This window comes from Gopherus flavomarginatus, chromosome 2 (genome assembly GCF_025201925.1).
Source record: "Gopherus flavomarginatus isolate rGopFla2 chromosome 2, rGopFla2.mat.asm, whole genome shotgun sequence".
Taxonomy (NCBI): domain Eukaryota; kingdom Metazoa; phylum Chordata; order Testudines; family Testudinidae; genus Gopherus; species Gopherus flavomarginatus.
The window spans coordinates 152,145,667-152,160,947 of NC_066618.1; positions in this window are offsets into that span (position 1 = coordinate 152,145,667).

Here is a 15,281-nt window from a genome sequence, read left to right on the forward strand (position 1 = left end):
GCATACACAATGTGAAAACGTTACACTGGGATTGCAAATCATGAGTAAGATCTGGAGGAAAAAAGAATGGCTCATTCAGGATACAGATTTCAGAGCAAAATATGTGCTCACTTCCAAGCAGCAACAGCTGGACATAAAACACAGATAAGAGATCCACAACTCGGAGAATTAGACAGTGGCTTAAAATTATTAAAAATATGTTTATATTGCCCCTTCTCTTGGCGTTTTGGAGACCTGCACCAGGTTTGTAATTAACAAGGACAAGAAGCTGAGGGTGAGTTAGCTCAGAGGCAAATAATAATTTTTAGCATTTTTCATCACCAGCTGAATGCATTTCAAGGTTGGTTTCATCATTAGTCCCACCTTCACAGGTGGGGAAACAAAGTCATTGGGGGGTAGGGATAACTCAGTGGTTTGCGCATTGGCTTGCTAAATTTAGGGGTGTGAGTTCAATCCCTGAGGGGGCCATTTAGGGTAAAAATTGGAGCTTGGTCCTGCTTTGAGCAGGGGGTTAGGACTAGATACCTCCTGAGGTCCCTTCCAACCCTGATATTCTATGAACACAGAAATATTTTGCTGCAGGTCAAAAATCAGCAGAGCTAGGGCTAGAACTCGCACCGTCACAGCCCCTGTTTGGTGCCTCATGCATTAACTGCTGTTGCTTCTTACAGTATAGCTGGGTGAATAGAGCAAAAAAGTCTTTGTGAATATACTTTGGATTCAAGCTCTCCGCTATGCACCTCACTGGTGTGCACTAGTGCTCCTAAGTCACAAATGTTCAGGCCAGCAAGTCTCACTCTCACACCTGTTGTCAGAAAGCAAAAGCCTTGTGAATACCAGTGCAATGGTTATCATGATCAGGAACTGAACCAGTAACCTCCAGGGCTAAAAGCACAGGGCACAGCAGTTTGACAACTTTTGACTTGAGGTTATGGCTCCTGTAGTAACAGCTATAACAGAACTCATTCTCTGTGGATTTGGCACAGAGGGTGACAACCCACTCAATAGTGACTTATACTGGTATGTATATCCCAAGTGTATATACACTGGATATGCCCAATGCAGCTCCGTCCAAAATCTCTTCTTATCGCCCACGTAATAGATTAATTGAAAAGCTGCCAATTTTCATGGATGAATTGCAAAACAGACCAAAAGAGCCACCTCCCATTTAATAAAACTGCCTTAGATCATCCAGTCAGAACCCAGAAACAATGCCTTGTGACTCAGCTCGCCCAAGATACCATGCAAATAGCAAATATTGGTAACCACTGACTGGTGTACTAACCATACTGCGATCAAAAAGTAATTTTTGCAAAGACTAGAAATGCTTGAGATGTGCAAGTGACCTTTTCACTCACGTCACATACCCCACCGCTGGGACTGCACTCATACAAGAATCCACACAGGCCCTGGAGGAAGCACAAACTCAGCAGGCCAAGGTCTACCTTCAATTACACCCGGGCAATTTCACTAAGGGCAATTGTGCAGGCCCAGGGAATGCTGCCAAATTCTGGCCCTGTGCTTCTATAACCCACAGGTCAGTGTGTGACTCCTTCTCATCAGAGCTTTATCCACAGAAGATGTGAGCCTGCTACAGTTCCAACTGTAAAGACTCCTGCATCTAACTCAGGAGTCATCTAATGCTCGAGTCCCTGTTTGGCCAAGATGGTGTCCATCACACATCTGTTTAGGAAGTGACTCTTCTCTTTATGGCTTGGCTGCAGGTGCTGTTGTTTAGTTAACAGCATAAATGGTTAACCAGGTACCAGAGGAGAGGACAGACATGGCCTGATTTTCAAAGGTGCTCAACACCATTAAAACTAGACAGCCAACTCCTCATTCTCCTGTTCTCAGTGCTCAGCTGCCACGCACACCCCTGGCACCATCTCTGCCAAGGCCTTGTAGCATCACTGCCAGTCTCACTACTGCACAGAGGGCTTACGCCTCATACAGGTCAACTCCTTGTACTGTCCAAGGATCTCAGTGCTCCTGACAAACATATATGAACTAAGCCTCACAGCAGGCAGGAAAGAACCACTATCCCCACCTTAGAGATGGGGAAAGGAGGCACAGGAAGATGAAAGGGCTTGCCCAAGGCCACTCAAAGAATCAGTAGAGAGATGAGGATAGAGCTCAGGAGTCTGGATACCTAGTAAGAGCCGTGCTGTAAATTTGCATGTCTTACATTGTACTCCTCTGAATGTCAATGGCATTCAAGGCCGAGCCTTGTTCAACCAGACTATTTCTATCTATTGTAGTGAAACAGGAAAAGTTACCGTTTCGGCCACAAACAACCTTCTAGACACACTGAAGGAGGTCTCTGTCCTCAGAGGAGGGCTCAGAGTTCAGCTGGACGGTCCTGCTACAGTTCCAGCTCCACTGAGCTGGCTGTCCATGTTTAGTCCAGACAGTCTTTGTGGTCCAATCAATAGTCACTTGCTGCGTTTTCCAATAGGTGCCCTAGCTAGTTAGGCTGGGTCCAGAATGCAAGAAGGAGATGGAGGAGAGTGGTGGTAAATACCAGTTCATCTCTGAGTCCAGAGGAAGAGCTCTGTGGTTGCTTGTGTTAATTCTACCAGCGGACAGAGTGGTGGGCTGTGAGTCATCCCAAGACTCAGGGAAGTGGCTTGTGTGTGAATATATGTGTGTGTGATTAACTCTTTCATTACTGGAACACCTGGGCTTTTTGGGGCTGTTGTAACTGTGGCTCGGGGTGGCTTGCTGAATGAGTGTGCCGTACTTTCCAATAGCAGAACAAAAGCTTCCTCTCCAGCGAGCTGAGTGTAATATCAGCACCGCTGCATCAGTGAGAGCTTGGGAAGCAGACATGCAGGGCAACCAGCAATCTGAACTCCTCAGTCTGACTGATGGCCCTTGCCCTCCATGATGGGACACTGAGTCATCCATCCTCCAAAGACACCAGCTCTAGCTGGTAGGCACCAAATAATTTCAACACTTGTTGGGTGCTTTGTGCCTGATACAGGTTTGGTGAGTCTCAGCCCAGGGGTCATATGGACTAGTTGGACCTTTGCTGGCAATCTGAGCCAAGAAGCTCATGAGACTGAATGCCCGCCATCCAGAGCAGTGGAAACAGAGGAATTTCTCTGCTGGGTCTGCCCCAGGATCCTGCATTTGGTAGTGATGAATGCCTGATGCTTCAGATGAAGGCCAAAGCCACCATGTGCCCTGGCCAGTGGTGCATCACTCTGAGGGGGAAACCTCAGCAACAGAGCAGCCTAGCACCCAAATTCGATGCAGAAATGAGTGACTCCAGTTCCACCCCTCCTCCTGCCAGTGCAGGACTGTTCCCTACCGCACATTTGCGAGGGCAGTGGTTTTCAACCTGTGGTACACAGACTGCTGGGGGTTCGCAGAGTATATCTAAGATTTCCAAAGGGGTCCACACCTCCATTTGAGATTTTTTAGGGGTCTGCAAATAAAAAGAGATTGAAAACCACTGTGCTAGGGCTTTGTCAGGCCAGAGCTCTCCCCCTTCCCACAGCAGAATGTTTTACAGCCTCAGATACCTCACTCTGAGGCAGTTTTCCCTGACAGTTTCAGGTCCCTTTATTTAAACCTCTCTCTTCTATTTACACTCCTTGGTGCCCTCTTCAGTGAACCCTCTTTCCCTTTCCTCAGCTATCTGTGGCTGCTATCACAATGCCATCTCAGCACTTATCCAGCCTGGTTGTTTAGCTCTTTTAATCTTCTCCCACAGGTCAGTCCGCACTGACTGCTCACGTTGATTTTCTTTTAACGGTCTCCAGTTCACCAGGATCCTGCTGGTACCCAGGGACCCAGACCTGAATGGAGCATTCTAGGAATGGCTGCACCAGGGCCACAGAGTGAGGGACTTTCACATGCCTGTTTCATGCTGATGCTCATGAGCAGGGGATAGATAATTTCATTAGCCCTTTTTTCTTCCCTCTTGCATTGCAAACTCATGCCCTACATGCTATCCCCTCTCACTTCCGTGTCTCTTGGATTCTTACTTCCCCACTGCCTCCTCATCACTGTGCATTTGTGACTGTCTCTACATTGGTGCTATGGGATATTATTCCCAACTCACATAGATGTACACATGGTAGCTCTGTTTGAGCTAGTGTGCTAAAATAACAGTGTAACCAGGGAGCATGGGTAGTGCCTCGGCTGTGGGAGGATGTACCAAGGGGGTCTGGGTGGATATGTACTTGGGTGGCTAGTCCAAGCCACTACTCCAGCTATGGTGCTATTTTTAGCCGTTAGCTTGATCAGAGCTAGTGCAGATCATCTACACAACCTGGGATTCACACCTCCCAGCTACAATGTAAACATAGCCTGGGTTTCAGATTATTGCATGTTACCTGCACTTTTCCACACTGAAACTCAGGTTGTTATTTTTCTGCTCAGGTTTCTAGTCTATCCTTGTGATTTCTCTACCCTCACAGATGTTGGCAACTCCTCCCAATTTACTGTCATCTGCAGACCTGGCTGAAACTTAGAATTCCCATTCCATAGGTCATTCCCACATTTCAAATTTGTTTTCATTCTACTTCCAAATTTCCTGTGAAACCAATTTTTCATAAATATTTCCTTTGGGGTCAATTGAAATGTTTCATTTTGATAAAATCCAAAGGTTTTGTTCCAATTTTGACTTTTAAAATATTTTAGATTATACTGTAATTTATAATATACTATCAAAAAAAATACATTTCAAAACAAAAAGTTGCTCTGAAACAAAAAATGGAAACATTCCCTTCCAATAAGGTCAAAATGTCCTGTCCCCATTCCCCCTCCCTCCCCTGAAATCACTGTTTCCATGCAAAGGTTCTATTTCAACAAAACAGCATTTGCTGATGGAAAAATGTTTTGTCAGAAAAGTTCTGTCCAGCTCTAGCTGTCTGAGCATTTCAGGAACATGCCATCTGCTCTCTTCTCTGAGACATACCATGAAGCACCATGTCTAACGACCCTTCTCACTCTCTTGGCTTGCTCAGCTCCACATGATGATACAATGGTTACTCCCAAAATCCCCTTAGTTTTAGCAGCTCCAGAGATTATGTCATTTCCACAGAGCTGCCCTGAAAAGTACAGAGGATTGTGGATAACACTCTGCATTGGGGGCACAGGGAGATTCCTTGCCTTAGCCAGGCTCTCTCGCTTTACCAGTCTTTCGCCACTCTAATCCTGGACTGCAGGGATATTATCCTCCCCTCCTTAGTCGGTGCCCCTGTGCCCAATTCTCAGAATGCATCAGAGGACGCTTTCAGGAATGTATGAGTCAATACTCATCGCAGATGAAAGCAACAACAGAAGAGGTTGACGGCCAGCAAACCGCAGTATTCGACACAGAGCAGCCAGATACTTCCTTCGTGCTTCTAAGGTGCTGCATCATGTTGGCAGGAGAAGACCCTAGAGCAAAGGTCTTAGCCACTTAGTTTCCCTCAAACCTGGTTTTGACAACAAATTCTGGCAGGGATATTAAACCTCACGCTTCAGTGTTTAAACCAGTCTCTGATGATTAGGGTATGTCTACACAGCAAAACCCCCACGGCAGTGAGTCTCAGAGCCTGGGTCAGCGTGGGGCTCGTGCTGCAGGGCTAAAAATAGCTGTGTAGATGTTCCCGCGCAGACTCTGAAATACAGTGAGGGGTGAGGGTTTCAAGTGGAACAGCTGCATGACTATTTTTAGCCCTGTAGCGTGAGCCTGAGTGCGTTGACCTAGACTCTGAGACTTGCTGCCAAATGGTTTTTTGTTGTTGTTGTGTAGACATACCTTCAGAGCCCAGAATGGGACCAACGGGGACCAGGTTATCTCCACATGTGCCACTGCAGGGTTCTCACACCTTCCTCTACAGCATCTAGTGCTAGTCTCTGTTGGAGATCTTGGGATACTGGACTAGATGGACCTTGGGGTTGAGCCAGTTTGGCCATTCTGATGTTCCTGATATTATTCTATTCCAGTGGTTCTCAAACTTTTGTGCTGGTGACCCTTTTCACACAGCAAGTCTGAGTGCAACCCCCACCCTTGTAAATGAAAATTTTTTCTTTTTACATATTGAACACCATTATAAATGCTGGATGCAAAGCGGGGTTTGGAGTGGAGGCTGACAACTCGTGACCCCATGTAATTAACCTTCTGACCCCCTGAGGGGTCCCGACCCCTAGTTTGAGAACCCCTGTTCTATTCTGTTGAAAGCATTTCTAATGTGCCCATCACTGGGATGTTCCCCGTTCGCACGTCACAATCCACCAAAAATTCAGCACAGCTGGTACTCGGAGAAGACTACAGGGCTGGAATAGCAGGGAGCCTGCAGGTTGGGACTGAGAGGTCAATGGCCAGCAACTGCAGTAGGTATCCCACACTGCACTGATCCCACAATTCTGTATGTGGGGAGCCCAGGGCTGGAATAGCAAGGGGTTGCAGGTCAGGATTGAGTGGCACTGGCAGAGCAGCATGGGATGGAGAGTAAGGCTTGTTCTACAACTGGTGATTGTTCCAAGTTAACTATGTTGGTTAGGAGTGTGATTTTGTACTGATATAGTGTTACCGCTACAACCTCTACTGTGGACACGGTTATACTGGTATAAGGTGTCATATACCTGTAGCTTATTCTCCTATGTTTACCATTATACCAGTAAACCTAGGTCCACACTAGGGGCTAGCACCAGTGTAAATGATAGCAGTACAAAACCTGTGCAGAGGCAAGTGGAGAATGAGCTGTACTGTTCAACTGGTTTAATGGATCCACGCTGGGGCTGTAGCCTTGGACTGTACTGGTTTCAGACAGATAAAGTGGCAAATAGCCTGTGTCTGGAGCTTCTCCCACTGCACTAGCAGGAGCCCTTCACTTTTACTCACACTGGATTTACTCATAAACTTTAAGAAGCTATAGAGAAAACTTCCCTGGTCCCTTTTCTGTTGCCTTATGAAGCCCCCTCCTCCCACTCCTTCAAGCCCTGGTAACCCATTCCGGGGGGAGAAAGAGAAGCTTCTGACATGTCTACAGAGAGAGCTCTGTTCTTTTTATAGCCAAGACTCTGCTAATATTCTGGTAGAAGTTTTGAAACAGCTCAAAAATCCCCCCTTGTGACTCAGCCAAAGTCAGCAGCAGGAGCGGCAAAAAAGCAGAACTGGTGTGTGATAGGCAGCAAAACATAGGCCCAGTAACAGCAGGGTGAGAAATGAATGACCAGAGGAAGTTGAAATGGGAGTTCTGAGATTATTGTCTAACTCCCGTAACAGGAACAGAGGAATTGCCTGACCTGCTCAGACCTGGGTCCATCCAGCACCAGCAGCTTCTGGGCAAAAAAGTGTAAGAACCCTTCTAGTGGGCAGTTCTGGAATAACCTGGCCCCATGGGAACTTCCTTCTTGACCCTGTCACTTGAGGGGGTTGCTCACGCCCTGACGCAGGAAGGTTACTATCCTCTCCAGTGTAAACGTGTGGCTGTTCTCATTAACAAGGCCGGGAGGAAGAGGGAGAGATGAAAAGAGAGGAAAGGTGCAGGGTCTGTTTCTCCTAGTGAAGTCCCAGAGGAGAGAGAGAGCTGTTGGGGCCAGGCAGGGGCACACTCCCTGTAGGGGAAGGCAGGGGGTTATGCCACACTGTGCGGGGGGCTTAGGGAGCTTGGCCATGGAACCGGAGAACATGGGATGACTCAGGAGAGTTTCTGTGGTAAGATTAACCCTTTCATTACAGGAAAGCTCTTTCCACACCCTAGAGGGTCTGACTCAAAGCAGGGCCTCCAGTCAGAGTGAAAGAGAAATCCCACTTGCAAAGGTCTTTGAATTTCTCCTCTGGTATGAAATTATTAAAGGGAGCAGAAATAGCAGGGTTTGCTAAGGCCGCCAAGTGGATGGGCTAAGGGGGATGCAGCCTGGGAGGGTTCGAGGGCTGTTGGGAACCTTGGGGCTCAGCTACAGGCCAGCCCAAGCACCAGCAGGAAGGGAGGAGGTATGAGGGAGGAGAGGGGAATTTTACACATTTGCTGCAAAACAGTAAATATAGTTTAGGTTCTTTTTCTAAAATCTTGGTAAATTTAGTCCTTGTGAAAGTGAGTTAAAGGTAGGCATAGCTTGGGGTCCCCCTGCCAATGCCCCTCATTCCCAACCTCGAGAGTCCTGCTATCTCAGCTCTTGACTTCCCTACTGTTCTGCTGGTGCTCCTCAATCCCACCCCAGAGACCCCTGCTCTCCCAGCCCTGCATCTCTCCAGAATGACAATGGCCTGCCACTGTAAACTGTGACAAACTGTGTGAAGAGTTAATAGCATGGACATCTGGGTCCTTGGGAGAAAATCACCCAAGTCATTTCATCTTGAGATCTGAGGCAGGCCTTGCGATGGTAAGACAGTATCGCCATTGCAGGGCCAGATTAAGACATTTAGAGGCCCTAAGCACTGAAAAGATGATGGTGCCCCCCCATATGTAATTCAAAATAAAAACAATACCATAAAATAAAATTTTATTGTTCAAAATGACACAAAACTTACATGTATGCTGAAATTAAAATAGCTTCTTTCTAGATTTTATGATTGCAAAATTCTGACTCAACGAAGCATGCCCGCTTCCATACACAATAGGGAAAGTGAATCAAGTCTGTCCTGACATGTTGTTGTTCTCTGAGGGCTTTTTATTCTTTTCAGCTGAGAAAAAGAGCATTCTGTGGAGCAGTTAGTAATCACCAATATTAGAAAAATACGTAGTGCAATCTCTACATTTGGAAATACACATTGTATTCTGTCTTTCAGTAGTGTGTCATGAAGATCAATGTGACTGAATTTCATTTTTCCTGTTTCATTAAACTTTGCACGCATATAACAGTGGAACTGCTGTACTTCTCCACAGAGATTCATGTTCAAGTCAATAGGGTATGAGTCAACTAGCTTTTGGGAACCTTGTGAATATTGTTCATCAGATAAGTCCATATCGTTTAGAAAAGAAAATCTACTAGATACTTCTTTGTACACTTCACTTCTCCTCTTCATATGAGCTTCAAGTGTATCAATTATAGTGTAGTAAGTAGACACGCAAAATTTGTCTCTAGGATTCAATGCTGTTTCTGTTGCACTGCTATCATTTGCTTATTTTTTCCTGATTCACTTGCGGGACTGGGCTTCTTTATAGTTAGTATCAGGCAAGGTATCTTTTGATATGTCTTCAAATCTTTCAAAATCATTCCTCAAAGTGTGTAAGTGGTCTGCTAATGATTGACAGAGATCTGCACATGTTTTCAAATCCAATTCTTTTTCTTGGAGTGCTTGATTTGTGTGGTAAAAGTGTTGTAAAATTTCATTCCACATGGTCAACATGAATACAAATTCTAGTTCTTGCATCTTGCTTGCAATGTTTTCTGCCTCTTGTATAGTTTCTCCCTTTTGTGATTGGTCTTCAGCTATACTTTCTAGCACATCCACAATCTTTGAGTAGGACTCCAGAATTGCACTTGTTGCCACTGCATGTGCCTCCCAGTGAGTATTAGAAAGAGATTTCAACACACGATCATTGCCCAAATATATTTTAAGAACTGCCCATCGGTGTATTGAGGAAGAGAAAAATGTATCAAGTAACTGGACTGTTGAGAAAAACCTCACTGCCACAGGACAACAATCAACAGCACTGCGGCCAACAAGATTGAGAGAGTGTGCAGCACATAGTATGAATATGGCATATTTGTTCTGTTCTAAAAGCATCTTCTGCATTCCTTGATAACGCCCTGATATGTTGGCAGTGTTGTCATAAGATTGACCTCTGCACTTTGAGAAATCTGTTTTGTAAACTTGGCACAGATAATGCAGTACTTGATTTGCCATTTCTTCACCAGTGTGGCTTTTCAAATTGAAGAATGTTATAAATCGTTCAACTGGTTTTCCGTCTGTGGGGGACACATATCTTAGTGCAATACTCAATTGATCAATATGTGAAAGATCAGGTATAGAGTTGTACACTATTTTTATGTGTATATATGTATATATATATATATATATGAAAGAAAAAAATGAATCAAGTACGTATAACTCAGAAGAATATATCAATAATAAAACATAAATTTATTGCAATACATGACAGGATCTGATTTCCTCGCATTATTTCAATCTATGTTAGTAGGACGCGCCCTGGTTTAGGTGGGGATAAGTAATAAAAAGAGAACAGAAAAACGGTGGAAAAGTGTGTAGTGGAGTGTAAGGAAGTCTAACAAAGTTCTGATTTTTCCCATGATGACTACTTTGATGCTTTTTTTGGAAATATCAATTTTTTTCAAAAAAAAAATCTCATTTTTTTGGTGCCCCCTGCTTTGCTGGTGCCCTAAGCACGTGCTTAGTCTGCCTATTGGGTAATCCAGCCTTGTCACCATGGTTCCCCAAAGGCCATGTGGCACCAGAGCCAGACGTCGTGCATGAGAGAAGGTGAATGCACAGAACTCTCCCAGTACTTTGCTCTCTGCTGCCAACATCAAATCACGCTGGCTGGTCTATTCAAACTGCGAAGAGAAGCAAAGCACCCCAAGCTGATTAATCCTGGTAGTCGATACACAAGATCAAAGGCAGCAGGAGTGTGTGTTAGCTTTTTCCTGGCTGGGAATGCAATGCGCCCGTTTGGGTCCCGCATGCAGGCTGGAGGGAGTGAGCTGGCCTGCTGTGCAGTGCTCGTCTACAGGGTGCACTCCCAATCCTTCCGCTGCAAAGAAACCTCAGCAGGACAGGGTTTTGCTCAATGCCATCTCCATGGGAGGCTAAGAGCATTGGGGACAGTGTAAATCACCCAAGGCCATGGGTCTGAACTGCTGCTGGCCTGCGCCTTGTGCAGTCCTCTCTGCCATGCAAGGTGAGTGTGAGATGCTAGCAAATCAGAATGGAACACTAGGCATTAGAGTCAGTGAATGGGACTAGGCTTGTGCTGTAGCTGCATTGTTTCCTTTGCACCCCCTGTTCACCCTAAACTGGCCAGACCCTGGGAAGCAGCAGCGTCCATTAATTCCAATTGTCAGTGTTTTTACTGCACTAGGTGTAGGCACACATAGGAAGCCCCTGCCTGGCAGAGCGGACAGTCTCCCCACACCAGGGAGGGGCTATTCTCACCATTGCAGAGATGGGGAGCTGCAGAGACTGGCCTAGGGTCACACTGGCAGTGCCAGGAATTGAACCTAGCTCCCCTGAGCCCTAGCCCAGATTCAGGGGCTGGGTTCAGTGTGCAGGTGTGGGGAGTTGGGGTCCTGGATACACAGGTCAGACCGCAGACCTGGAGGTCCCTTCTGTCATTAAGCTCTATGATGCTATGTTTCGTGGCTCCAGCACAAACACTGACATCTGGCAGGATTCTCACCACTGTTCATAACTCCTAGCGATCCCTCATGCTGAGCTCCGTCAGGCTGAAACTGCATCCTGCACCCACGTTGTTTCTCGGACACTGAGGTTAACACACTTCTCCCAGAGGGCTGGCTGCCTGCTCTGCAGAGGGCGATGGGAATGGCCAGTATTGATTTTATTGCTTCAATACCGAGACAGGAAATTATGCCAAGAAGTAATAGCTTCAGGGGGACCTTTGAGCCAGAGAGAGAGGCTGGGGAATGGGGGGACATAACTAGGGCTGTACCAGCCACAGAAGGGCATCAAGGCCTTCTGCTGGTGTACTCAATGGCCCCTAGTAACAGGAGTAGCCTCAGGTCTCTCACCCGCAGATTCCCAGTTGCTTTACCAAGGCAAAACAGTGTGATTGTCCCTAGTGTACAAGTGGGAAACTGAGGCACAGAGGGGTAGGGATTCATTCCAAGCACATAGACGGCACACCCATGCTTACACACATATGCTCACATGCACACTCACTATGCACACACACACGCTCCCACACAATCACTCAGCTCCCAGTCACCTGCTGCCAGTCACACACATACAGTTCTTCATTCACATCCATTTGCGTAGCCAGCCTGTGTATTGTCTCGTATTGTGCAGTCCCGTTCTCAGCTCACTGTAACCTCACCCAAAGGGGAAGTGGTGACAAGCTGTGTATTGAACTTGGAGGCAGTGATGCTCACGCTGAGTACGTTCCGGCCGATACTGTACTGGCTGGGACCACAGGAAGGAAGCTCACAGCAGCAATAGACTAATAATATGCATTGTTATAAAGAGAAAGAGACAAAACCACCCTGCTTTCTATTTTTGACTCCGGTTTCTATTAAAGCAGAGCAGGGACTTTCTTAAGCCCATGAAGAAGATAGTTAATTAGCAACATTCAGGCTGCAAACAACAGGCCCAGATTCCAGGGATGCTGCCATGAGCAGGACACCAGCCTGGGATTCAGGGGATCTATGCAATTCCCAGCTCCACAGCAGACTCCCCACATCACTTAGAGCCAGTTTCACATGGGGCATGTAAATGCCCAAATCACCACTGACATTTACAAAATCACTGCTCAGTTGCTGCTCATAGAATCTCAGGGTTAGAAGGGACCTCAGGAGGTATCTAGTCCAACCCCCTCCTCAAAGTAGGACCAATCCCGAGGCAGATTTTTGCTCCAGATCCCTAAATGGCCCCCTTAAGGATTGAACTCCCAACCCTGGGTTTAGCAGGCCAATACTCAGTGGCCCTGTAGGGGCCTAAATTTCTACTGGGAGATGGGGGGGCAGATCAATGTATTAAAAATTGCGGGGTGCTGAGATACAACAGTGATGGGGGCCCAGACAGATTTAACATCTCCTTCACCCCAAAGTTAAGTGGGGCCTTCCCCATGGCCTTACTCCCAGACAGTATTACCAAGTGGCTGGAGTGTGCCTGTCAGGACTGGCTCCAAGCTGTGTTTCTGTCTCCCTCCAGTGGTTGGGCTCTGCACAGGGGATAAGCCTTGTTATAGCGGCTGCTCAGGGGTGTTCTCCTTTAGCTCATGGCGCTGAATTCAATGAACAGGGAAACAGGGCTGCTTGTGCAGGAAGGGAGGGGTGCGTGGCAGTGGCTATGAATGACATCACAATGTCTGGACCTGAGGCAGTCTGGGATCCGTGGGCTGAGCCAAGTCAAAGCCCCACATATCAGAGGACCCCAGTCCCAGGTGCTAGCTGCTCACACAGCAGAGCAAAGGGAAAACACAGACAGCTAACAGAGGGCTAGAGACTCCAGGAGGCTGGCAGGGGCATTCGTGGCATGCCTCTGTGTGACCCTAACATTCATAGGTTGGGAGCAGGATTTGAACCCCAAGGCCTTCAGCACCCAGTGTAGACGTGGGCCTGGTAACTCTATTGTAGCTGGCCATTTTTTTCTTCATAGACCAGTCTCTAGAAGGGGCCATGGCACATCATGTAAACATATTATGCCGGCCCTACGGGTACTTCTACGCTGCAGTAAAAGACCTGCACCATGGCTGTGGCTGGCCTGGGTCAGCTGACTTGGGCTGCAGGGCTATACAATTGCGGTGTAGACATGATGGGAGTGGGTCTCCTAGCCCTGGCTCCAGCCTGAGCTGAACATCTGCACTTCAGTTTTTAGCCTCGCAGCCCATGAGCCTGAATCAATTGACCCAGGCTCCGAGACTTGGTGCAATGAGTTTTTTATTGCAGTGTAGACGTGAGCCATAGCAGCAGACCCTCCAGCCCCACGTTATGTGGGGGGGATCTGGACAGAGCCCTTGCCCCTGTTTCGCCAGAGCTGCCTCTGATTGCCTTGGTGCCCAACCTCCTCAGGGGAAGGATGGCTGAGAAGCTGTAGCAGCTGTGATTCATCTCCCGACTACAGTCACTCAGAGCTGAGTGAAAATGGAACGTCCCGCAAGCTACAGCTCTGACCCTCGGCATTTCCCCCCCAGCCCGGCCCCACTGCACTGAAGGGAGGCAGTTATCAGAAGCCGGGGCTCTGAGTCATCTCACCTCACACTGTGGTTTGCAAAGATTCTTTACATCAAATTATGTGAAATTTTGTTCATGATATTTTGGTCTTTGACGCAGTCAGAGGCATGATGGGGCAGGGAAGCTGGGGCTTCCAGCCCATTGTGGGGTGCCGTTCATCCAGGGCTCTTTGAAACCCTGCACACAGCTCACAAATCTCCCAGGCTCCAGGAACAAAACTGCAACTGCAGATATAAACACCCAGGCCTAAACTGACAGACATCCAGCTACGTGCCCACACGCGGTGCACCCACTGACACACTAAGAGGCACAGCAGGAAGTGAATGGTTAACTGGTCTGAGGAACAGGACGGCTGAAAGTCCAGGAACTCACCCATAGCAAGACTGATCCTGCATGCCGCAAAAGACCAGGAAGATGGGGCCCTCTGCTGTGCAAAGTTATAGCACAGATCTGTCATGCTGCCATGGGCTATAGGGGGATTGGCTGGAACTGCAGCGTGGTGATCAGACTGATCCAGGCTTTGACTTATGTGGACTACTGCACTGTCCTAACTACAAGAGGCATAGGACATATGTCAGTGCAGTTAGGGCGATGCAGTTTCTGCGTAGACACTTGTTCCTTACATCGCCGCTGGCTAAAATTCTTGTCAATTTCACCACTCCCTGCTGGAGCCCTGAATTTGACAAGAAAGGTTGGTAGATTCCCTGCTGTGAACCCTGCACCTGGCTCACAGCTCGGGCTGTCACCCTGGGCAGATGGGGGGATCCAGCTGTGAGCCTCACACTTAGCTGTCAGTGCCCTACAGTGCCCCACTTCCGTCGATTCAAGTGCTCCTGCTGAGCACGCACTTCATCGGCAGAAGGGTAGTGTGGACACCAACAGCTGATTGAATTACTGCAGTGGCTGTAGGTCTACCTAAATTAAGTCGACCTAATTTTGTAGTGTAGACAAGCCCTTAGAAACAGAGCAGTTCCCCCAGAGGATTGCTTGCTCTGGATTTGCACGAGGGTGCAACCACGGGAGTGACGGGTAGCATGAGAGCATTAAGGCTTCAGTGCAAGGAACCTGGTCACTCTTTCTTGTGAGGCCCCACTTACAAAGAGTTTACAAAGGGTTAATAAATTATTCATAGACATGTTACTAAATGATTAATTGATTGCATAGAATTGATTATAGAGTCCAAGGTGGCAGATGAGCATGTACAACACACCCGCCTCCTGGCAGTGTGCTGCTTGGACGGCTATTAATCATAGCAGCCGTTTATAAACCATGTATAAATGGAACCTTCAAGGCGATGCTGACTGTTAGGAATGGTGGTTGTTGGTTCCTTGTAGGCATTTTTAGCGATACATTGAAGATTTCATCTGAGCACAGGGACTGGAATGCCTAGGGTCAAGCCCCAGCTCTCTCGCTGCGTGATCTTGGGTGAGTCCCTTCCCCTCTCCATGCCTCAGTTTCCCCATCTGTAC